The sequence below is a fragment of the Armigeres subalbatus genome, unplaced genomic scaffold (genome assembly GCF_024139115.2).
Source record: "Armigeres subalbatus isolate Guangzhou_Male unplaced genomic scaffold, GZ_Asu_2 Contig286, whole genome shotgun sequence".
Classification (NCBI taxonomy): domain Eukaryota; kingdom Metazoa; phylum Arthropoda; class Insecta; order Diptera; family Culicidae; genus Armigeres; species Armigeres subalbatus.
Window position 1 is genome coordinate 22,952 of NW_026943026.1, and position 10,846 is coordinate 33,797.

At 37.7% G+C, this 10,846-nt stretch overlaps 1 long non-coding RNA gene across 1 annotated transcript; it reads right to left on the reverse strand.

The window, feature by feature from the left end:
• Positions 1-9,091: 9,091 nt before the first annotated feature.
• LOC134203889 (uncharacterized) lies at positions 9,092-9,739 on the reverse strand. The gene is made up of 3 exons (XR_009977730.1): positions 9,542-9,739; positions 9,314-9,460; positions 9,092-9,227 (listed from the first exon to the last, which is right to left on the reverse strand). It is a non-coding gene; the product is annotated as an uncharacterized LOC134203889 (long non-coding RNA).
• Between the last annotated feature and the right edge of the window lie 1,107 nt (positions 9,740-10,846).

A 10,846-nucleotide genomic window follows, 5' to 3' on the forward strand; every position in this document is an offset into this window, starting at 1 on the left:
CTTTAACTATAGAACTTTTGTGCGTTATTAGCGCGGTACAGTTGCTCCGTCTCTTCACGGTCTCGATCTTCCTGCTGGCGCTTTCCCCTCGAAAATCAGTTCTGTCTGTTCCGCGCCGTTTGTATCGTACCTTGTTCGCCCTGTGCGGAGTTGCAGCAATGCTCACATACGCTCATACCGATCTTTCTCTGATTTGGGGCACCGTGCCTAGTGCAGCGGTTGTGGTGCTCCAATAGCGGATCGAATATCTCTCCAGCCATCTTCAAGAGACGCTACGCCTAGCTGCTCTTCCGTTGGGAACAGTTCCAGCTGCTGCGCGTAGTCTTGGGCTAGTCCACCGTCTTGTAGCCGCCCAATTAGGGTGGTCGGTATTGGCCATTTCTGTCAAATACCGGTTTTCGGTATTTGATGGAGTCAATACCGGTAATACCGGTAGAATACCGGTTTTGTTGAAAATTTCAGGTAGTAAAAGAAAAACTTTTGATTTGGACTTCTGGATGAAAAACAATATTTGTAGACACACTTCAAATGCTAAAATCATTGCTTGTTGAGCTGGGCAAAGCGAAACTTAAGTAGACATTACATACTGAGCGACTCATCTCCCAATCCGCATTGGATTTTGTTAGCAATGCACAATGGTCAGAGAGTCGAATCTAGCAAGACAAAAATGTTTGCGCCAAAACTATTAGTTTTAGATATATAGTGTCTTTGGGAAAAAAAATTCATATTTTTTGACGATTTTTTTCCATGTAGTGAAATTAGGGTGGTACCTATATTTCAAAAGTTCATAATATCAACTTTTTAATTTTTCGGTAAAGACTTGTGCAATGTTCCACAAAGTTGTAGAGCAAATAATTTTAAGCAACTTTGCCGAAAAAACCATTTTCTATCACTTATGGTTCTAAGTTATGAGCTTTTTAATAAATACGTTAGGGCGGTCCCTAAAAATCGGTATTCTTTACATAACTTTTTATACATTAATTTCTCGCATAAGTTTTGTTCCGAGCACTTTTAGGACTTTTTGAAGACGCACATTTTGTTAAAGAACCATGGATCTATCTCTTATAACAAAAAGTTATTCGAGTTTTTGTATAAAAAACATGTTTTTCATATGCGTATATTTCAAAATGGAGCAAACCGATTTCCAATATATTGGTTCTATTCAGCTCACACTTTTCTGCGTTTATGGTGGGAAAACTGAGAGAGCGTTTTTTGTTTAAAGCGTTTTATTTCATTTTGAAAAATATGTTTTAATCGAAAAACGGCCATAACTTGATAAATAAACGATATAGGTCCATGGGTCTTCAACAAAAAGATGTGCCTTTAGAAGTTCTAAATGTGGTCCGTACAAATTATTCCTCAAAAATCAATATATAAAAATATATTTATAAAAAACGGGTTTCGTAAGGAAATAAACGTTAGTTAGATCAAAGTAGGCTGGTCGACAGAGCGTATGATTTTTTTTGACGTTATCCTGCTATCCAAGCATTCACCGCTAGGATGCACCACGTGGCATCCAAATGTGAAGTTTTGATTTTAACGTAATAGTAATAAAAACATTTCAGTAGCTAACCACTGGTCATCTTCGCTTTCTCCCACTGGCGATACCGAAAAAAATCTAATCAAAACAAGATAGGCTTGTAACAAAGGCTATACTTCAAAAGTGACGTATTTTTAACGCTACATATCCAACAGAAAACCAAGCTACTACCATTAATATGCATAGTAGCCTGATTTTCTGTTTGATGTTTAGCATGGCACACAAAAGACATGGCAGTCTCAACGCGTATGTAAACATTCAGTATGAATGAACCGGTGAACCGAGAAAATGCGCTCTCTAGTTCAGCCTACTTTGATCGATCTAACGTTTATTTCCTTACGAAAACCGTTTTTTTAAATATATTTTTATGTACTGATTTTTGAGGGATACTTTGTATGGACCACATTTAGAACTTCTAAAGACATATCTTTTTGTTGAAGACCCATGGACCTATCTCGTTTATTTATCAAGTTTTAGCCGTTTTTCGATTAAAAACATATTTTTTTCAAAATGAAATAAAACGCTTTAAACAAAAAACGCTCTCTCAGTTTTCCCACCATGAACGCAGAAAAGTGTGAGCTTTCGAATAGAACCAATAGATTGGAAATCGGTTTGCTCCATTTTGAAATATACGCATATGAAAAAAACATGTTTTTCATACAAAAACTCAAATAACTTTTTTGTTATAAGAGATAGATCCATGGTTCTTTATCAAAATGTGCGTCTTCAAAAGTCCTAAAAGTGCTCGCAACAAAGTTTTTGCGAAAAATGAATGTAAAAAAGTTATGTGAAGAATACCGATTTTAGGGACCGCCCTAACGTATTTATTAAAAAACTCATAACTTGTGAACCATAAGTGATAGAAAATGGTTTCTTCGGCAAAGTTGCTCAAAATTAATTGCTCTACAACTTTGTGGAACATTGCACAAGTCTTTACCGAAAATTTTAAAGTTGATATTATGAACTTCTGAAATATAGGTACCACCCTAATTTCACTACATGGAAAAAATCGTCAAAAAATATGAAATTTTTTTCCCAAAGACACTATATATCTAAAACTAATAGTTTTGGCGCAAACATTTTTGTCTTGCTAGATTCGACTCTGGGACCATTGTGCAATGTTGCCAACTACTGAGACCTTCGAAAATCAGTGTTAAATACTTGCCCGTAATCCCTTCCGATTCATAATAGGCGAATTCCTTACGGATTGTATGCAAGGATCCCGGCGTCAACGTATTTGCCACCAGCAACGCAAGTGTTCTTCACAAGTTTGTTATAAAACCAGAAAAATATTCATAGAAGCATCTTCTTCGTACCGATCGTCAGGTATGATCGTTGTCTCAGTTTCATCGATCGCATCAGGAATGATTAGACGCTTCAAGATCCCATAAGCATGCAGTAGCTCAGGATGCCTTGAAGAAAATGCAAAAATCGTTTCTGATTAATTGCTTCACGGCAGAATCATTCAAAAAAGCAAAAAAATCGGCGTATTTGGATCGTCTCTCTTGGATTTATTCTAGAAAAGCATAGAAATAGTGGCGGAAATATCTGTGACTTGATTTGATAATAGTTCCAACGTAAATTAGAACGCCACGTCGGCTTCAAATAGAGTGCAAAACTCACAGAGCAGTAGTTCCATAACAGCTTGAACATGTTCGAGGGCTTGAAGTATTTCAGCGTGTCTTGGCATCAGCCACTAATTAAAATCCTTTTCCGAATTCAGGACGTTTTTCATAGGTAATCTACGGAAAAGAACTACTACGTCTCGTACCGTTTTCAAAATTTCATACATTGCGAGAAAATTCTGGACGACATCAACAATGTTCATTGAAGAAAAAGTCAGATTTTTTATACTGACAGCAAAACTTTCAATACCGAAAATACCGGTATTTTCCGTCTTTAATACCGGTATTTTCGGTACCCAAAATTGGCCGGTAATACCGGTATTACCGGTTTCGGTACTACCGGTTAGACCACCCTACGCCCAATATTTAGCCGCGGCCGACGACTCCGACGCGTGTTGTACACCGTCGAGAGTTTTAAGCGCAGACATACTGCAACGAGGTAATGATCGGATTCAATATTCTCACTGCGGTAAGTGCGGACGTTCGTAACCGATTAGAACGTGGTTGATTTGGTTTTCCGTTTCTTGATTAGGTGATTTCCATGTGGCCTTGTGGATATTCTTACGGGGGAAGAAGGTACTTCGGATTACCATTCCGGGAGAGGCTGCAAAGTTTATGCATCGTTGGCCGTTGTCGTTCGATACGGTATGCTATTCGGTCCGATTTATACATTTCCTCCCTTCCTAAGTGAGCGTTCGTGTCACCGATGACGATTTTGGCGTCCCGCAGTGGGCATCCATCGTATGTCTGCTCCAGGTGTGCATAGAACGCTTCTTTCTCGTCGTCGAGTCTCCCTTCGTGTGGGCTGTGCACGTTGATGATGCTATAGTTGAAGAAACGATCTTTTATTCTCAGCTTGCACATCCTTGCATTGATTGGCTGCCACCCAATAACACGTTTGCGCATCTTACCCAACACTATGAAGCCGGTTCCCAAGTCGTTGGTGGTACCACAGCTTTGGTAGAAGATAGCCGCTCGATGCCCACTTTTCCACACTTTCTGTCCTGTCCAGCAGATTTCCTGCAGCGCTACGACGTCGAAGTTGCAGTAATGTAATTGATCGTAGATTATCCTGTCACATCCTGTGGAGCCTAGCGACTTGCAGTTCCATGTTCCAAGCTTCCAATCGTGATTTTGTATTCCTCGCTTAGGTCGTTGCCGATTATATCGAGTCGTATTATCTTCCATGTCGTTCGTAATAGTTGTTTTTAAAGGCGGCTTATTGGGCCTGCGCAAACCTCCTGTCTCGTCGAAGGCCGTCGTGTAAGATCTGTTTAGCGACCCACCTAACACCAGGACTCGGTCTTGTGCGCGGTCACTTTGGTGGGGCCTACTTGCGGATACATGCAGCTTTTTATAAAGGTTTAACAGAGCCCACTGTCAAACCCCACCACATCCTAGGCAGGCACCACAACTCACAGATAGTCTTAAGAGGGATCGTCAAGCCCTTGTTCATAGTTCCTGCTGCCCGCATAAATTTTGCTGAATGGATTGCTAGGATTTATAGTTAGGCGAAATCCAGCCAAATTTTGCTGGTTTTCAGCGAGAAAAATTTGTTGTGTAGGCGTTTTAGTTTTTCGAAACTGATTCACTTCTATAACGCTGCGATCGTTACGTGCTTCTGTTTATCTAGTGATAGACCTGACGGTCCCGTCTGACAGATCGTTAGATCGGACAACTCGGCCAAATCAGTTGAAGTTTCGTGAATAATGTCTTCGATTTCTGGGTGCTAGATGCAAATAACGTACACCGGGGCAAGTTGAAATGCGGGGTAAGTTGAAACGGAAGCTGTAATTTAGATTGGATATGACCGAATGCCATTATATATTTTTTTCGGCAAACTACTCCCCTAAACGCACCTTCTGACTGCCATTCCCGGGAGATTTCAACTACTAAAAGCAATCGCCATTTTTTATGTTTCGCCCTTTGCAAAATTCAAACCAACTTTTTGACGTTTCAATGAAACAGGACTCAAAATGATGTGTGGATAAGTTTTTTCATCACATTTTCACGGAAGGTAATCATTCAATGTTGAATGAGGATAAATGATTATGAAAAATTGACGGAAGAATCGTTTCAACTTTTGTATTTTGGTCGTTTGGCATTGCTCCGCATTTTCAACCCATCGGAGCTAAGCGATACAAATACCATATCTTTATGCCCTCCAAGTTTCATTCGTCATAAGCTAATTTTTTTTTGTACGGCAAAATTAGTTTATGACGAATGAAACTTGGAGGGCATAAAGATATGGTATTTGTATCGCTTAGCTACCAATCTTTAGACTTCTGCGAAAATTTTTGATGACGGGTCATAATTCCTCATCAAAGCAATCTGTCAAATGTAAAAATTCTTATTAGCGTAGGTGTTCAACTTAATAGACGCAGTGGTTCTACGCTTCAACAAAAAAAAGCCTTCCTTGGATAGCTTTCAAAAAAAAAGGCTTTCAAAAGGTAGTATAGTAGAGTTGGGCAAGAGTGCACGTGGGGTAAGAGTACGTTTTCGATTTTTTTAAGTTATAAAAGAAGATAAACTAGCAGCACTGCATCAGTTTGACAGGTACTCTGGCCAACTATTGTCATGTGTATTTGTAAACGATTTGAATAAACAACAAGGGAGTAAGTAAATTCGGAAGCTAATAAGAATTTTTAAATTTGACAGATTGCTTTGATGAGGAATTAATAAGTAAATGAAGTAAGATAATTTTTTGGTCATTTTGCTAAAAATAATTGTGTTTCAGCAACTAGTATTCCATTACTATATATACGTTCAATCAGGTGAACATTATACCATTTCGATAACCTATTGTATAGAATATTTTATGGTCAAGATCATCAATTGAGTTGGTTTTCCAAGAGTTCAAAACCATTATCTGTATATTGGGGCTGTGGGGTAAAAGTCCGCAGGAATGTGTGGGGCAAGAGTACGCATATGAATCTTCAAGTTCTGATGTCAAACCCGTAGCTTCGTCCAAAATAAGACTACTTCCGAAGCGTAAAGATCCATAACAATGAAAAAAGGGATAGAAATCGTAAATTATGAATTTGGTTCTCCTTCTAAGGATAAGCTGAAACCATTTGGTTTTAGAAGCGACTTGGCGAACAAAGCGCTGAAAAGAAATCATGAATTTGTATTAGGTATTGTTTTACATCTAAAAATAGTTTAGAAACACAATTTAATTTAAATGATTATTTCGTTTTATCAAGAGATACATCCATAAATTACGCAACGCTTAGCTGAGGGCGAGAGACTGTTGCTAGATGTATGACGATCCTTGCATTTTTTTAGAGGATTCATACAGGAGGGGTGATGAAATGGCCAAATTTTGCGTTACTTAATTAGTGGACTTTCTATAAGGAAAATTCCTTTGTTTACGCCACGCGAAACCTGATAAAATTTTACCTCCATAGTTTTTTGGTATTTAAAAAAACCCTGATTAATCCACCTAGCGGTGATGGTGCCTTCCTCGTGCATTATAAAAATAGCATTTTGGCTATTACTCTTAAGCCCATAGTCCGATCTGGCCAATTTTCGATAGGAAACAATGGAAGAGTATTCTGCGTCGAATGCAACTTGTTGCGAGTAAATCGGTTAAGGATAAGTGCTTGAAAAATGAGTGACATTTTTTTACTTAGTTTTTTTTTATAAAAAAGTGGTATTTTGGCCATAACTTCCGAGCCCTTAGTCCGATCTGACCAATTTTCAATAGGAAGCAATGGTAAAGTATCCTGCGTCCAATGCAACTTGTTTCGAGTAAATCGGTTAAGGGTAAGTACCTGAAAAATGGGTGACATTTTTTTTGGTTGGTGCGCACAGACACACAGACATCACCTCAATTCGTCGAGCTGAGTCGATCGGTATATAACACTATGGGTCTCCGGGCCTTCTTTAAAATGTTTGGTTTTGGAGCGATCATATAGCCTTTACCGTATACTTAGTATACGAGAAAGGCAAAAATACAATGTTTTTTTTCGTATGAAAGTTCACATTTCTAGGACCCTCTCCCACCCTCTTTCAGAGTTACGTAATTTTAAACATTCCACAATATACTTTCAGTAAACATCATTTGAATGTTATTAGATCATTTTTGTGTTAATAAATACTTAAAACACATGATTGGAAAAGGGCGTAGTCTCACCCCACCCAATGCGCACTCTTACCCCACCGGTGGGGTAAGAGTGCGTTTCTTAGGTGTCTTGCAACAAGGGTTCTGCTAAAACGAATTTAATTATATTCATTATTTTTTCCACTGGGTAACATAGAGGAAGAGTATACGAATCGTCGACATTGATTTGATATGCAGAAGTTTGTTTCATAAGGTCCCCATGGTCGAGTGGAAACTTAGTGCGTACTCTTGCCACTCTTACACTCTACTCTACTATTAGCAATAATTCGCTAGCTATCAGCAGTACTCAATTGCATCAATTCTAGTTATTTTTTACGTGTACGCAATAACCTTTGTGTTGTGCTTTGAGTCTTGGCACAAGCTATTCTAAACTTTTATTAAATTCTACACATTCGAATTGTGGTGCTTAAATAACGAATTAAACGAAAATAAAGAATTGCTTACACGCATCCACTTTAATTACCGAACCGAATCAAATTCAGTTCTACAAAAGTTATAAGTATTTTTCGAATCATTTTTAAAGTTTTATTTAATTTCAAATGTTTAGCTAATGTCAGCTTCAAATAAATTGTTATCTGTTCCATCAGCTGCATTTTCACAAATGATCGAATAAATACATCTAGCTCCAAAAGCTGCTGCATTTCTCGTTGATATTAGGGGGATTTATTAGCGGGTTCAACAAAGAATAGTTGGAAAGCTGTGAAATAGGTATTTGGTTAGAAAAACTGCTGTTTCAATCACTACATAACTTACCTCCGTTTAGCTATAATATTTATAGGAATCGCTTTCGGAAATGGCCAATACACCTCATTACGACAACAAATCAACAAGCGTTTTACAAAATTTGATGGACGAATAATCCGAAGATGATAAAAACAACCCTAGAAATATCCAAGCAATCACGAGTTTCATATTGAGCAGGGATCGCAACTTGGCAAATAATTTCAACTCAGGAGTCTAATAAAGTGCGAAGTACTCAATAAATCGATGTAACTCTAAAATGACAAGACTTACAAAAAAGTGTTGCATGGCGGACTGTCGTGAAATTCCCAGAAGTTTTTAGGAAAAATATCCAAAAAATAAAAAAAAACAATTTCTACACTGAAAAAAAAACTTTTTTTTTTTAAATTCAAATCGATATTACAAAAACCTTATCTCAAAAATCGATGGAATTTTTCCTGCAAATAGGTATTTTAATTATCTAATTTTTCTGGGAATAATTTTCTAACAAAAACTTTTTTCATGTCCATATTGAGTGAAAATTTATCAGCGTGTTTTATGCCTACAGCGCCAATTATAGATTCAGCAGCATATCATCAACCAACGACACATTTTGGACGTATGAAAATTTGTTTAGGAAGCAATTTAGCATAATATAATATTAATGTGGACCAACATTTGAAAAGGGCGTATATTAGCAATAATTCGCTAGCTATCAGCAGTACTCAATTGCATCAACTCTAGTTATTTTGTGCGTGTCCACAAATGTTTTGTGCGTGTCCATCAAATGTTACTCTTGACAATTTTTGAAAAAAAAGTGTGCAGAGTGGCTTAGAAATACCATATCTTTATCCTCACCAAGTTTTTATTCGATTCTGAGATGGTGCTGCAGACCGCTGGTCGAGCTGGCGCGAAATTCGTCTTATGTCTGTATATAGCGTAGTGTTTCAACTTGCCCCGATACGCGGGGCAAGTTGGAACAATGCATATATAAAAATAATTTCAGTATACAAAATATTTAAAAACAGTTTTGTAAGGTTGCTTATTTTTTATGTATAATTTGACACGAACTAGCCAACACCGCAAACGGATTCAAAATTTATCAAAGAGTGATTTTTTTTACAGCACTTCAAAGTTCAACTTTGAAAAAACCGTTTCAACTTGCCCCGGTGTACCTTAAGTTGGTATTCTGCTTTATTACGGATACGCCAGCAAGATTCTGTAAAATACGTCACATTGTAACATTATTGAACGTAACATTTATAAACTGTGGATAGTAAGATAAACAAAACACTAAATACTCACATTTCTGATCCTCCAATTCGTTTTTCAAGAGTAGTGCTGCTTCAGCTGCAGCGGTATCGTGGTTTTGCTCTTGAAGACTCGCACAGTTGTCTTACTGTCGGTGTACTGGTCGGTTGCTTGTGCCATTAATGATACGTCAACGAGGTGCTGTAAAATATGGCTTATTAATTATCTGATTTTACTTTAACAATAAAACCAAAACTTTAAACATAGGAAACATATACTCACATTTCTGATCCTCCAATTTACAATCGACTCCCATATCTGGTCGATCTGGAGATCATGAGGAAACAAAGACAGACGATATTTAAAATTCTCCTGGTTGATGATTAATAAGTCTGCTTTTTGCAAACCCGCTTGTCGGAACATTTAACCGCACTCCACTGGTGTATCGTTGAGCTAGCTTGTCCTCTATAAGGCAATCCAGAAGACAGCTGCGATCAGCTGACGATTTTTGTTTACCTTGATTTTTTTGACAGATTCTGACCGGACTGACAGAACTGAGAACAATTCAAAGGAAAATGTTAAGAAAATTATTTTGAGCTTTTTAGTGGAATGTCTTCACTTGTCATATCATCATGGATAGCTTAATACGTATCCCGCCATGTTGGATTCTGATTTCATAAGATTTGTCTTATGAGCTTTTCAAATCAAAAGTAATGATGAAAATCATAAGAAAACTCTTATGTTTTTTTTCTTTCTATAGCTAACTTCTATGAATTTCATAAGATACATCAATGAATTTCATAATAGGCTAACTAATTATCATAAGAGACTCAATGAAAATTTATTTTTTCGCGTTTCATAAGATTAAGCTTATGACGTTTCGAATATAATTTATGTCGTTTTCGTTTTTGAGGTTTTTGAGGCACGAAAATCAAAAACGAACATTTTCGGTGCAAAAGTGTAGCACGAGTGTAGCTACACCGCAAAAACGAAAACGACATTAGTTTAGTGTAGAACAAATCCAATGCATTGCGTTTTGATTCGCCATAATAATTATTAGGTGATAACAATACCTCCACCGTAAAATCTTGTTGAGCAAAGTAAACAAATATTTGCTAGTGTAAAAGTATTGTTATCACTTGGTAATTACTATGGCGAGTTAAAACGCTAAAACTAAAATGTATGATATTTACTTTAAAAACTACTAATGAAACACTTCCAAAAAGGAGGAACAAGAAACTCGCTGGTTTGCAGATTCGCGAATAACGAAATCAACAAAGCAGGTTGAGTTTCCGCTAAACGATAATAACGAGCGAAAGGTACGCGGATCACGCACACATATTTGCCTGACGCAATGAGGGATACTAACTTTTGTACTTGTTCAAACAGACGGTATGCTGCAGATTACAGATGGTCATGAACCGGTCGGTCGCTGAAGGCACAGACACGGATAGGCAGCCGGCGCGACCGCACAATTGCTCCGGTAGTTCAATCGTCGTATTTGGGCAGCTCGTTGCGGAGAACTCACTGGCGCGGGCACTGTAACCATCACAAAGTTCCAGTTAAACAGAAAAAGGGAGGATGAGA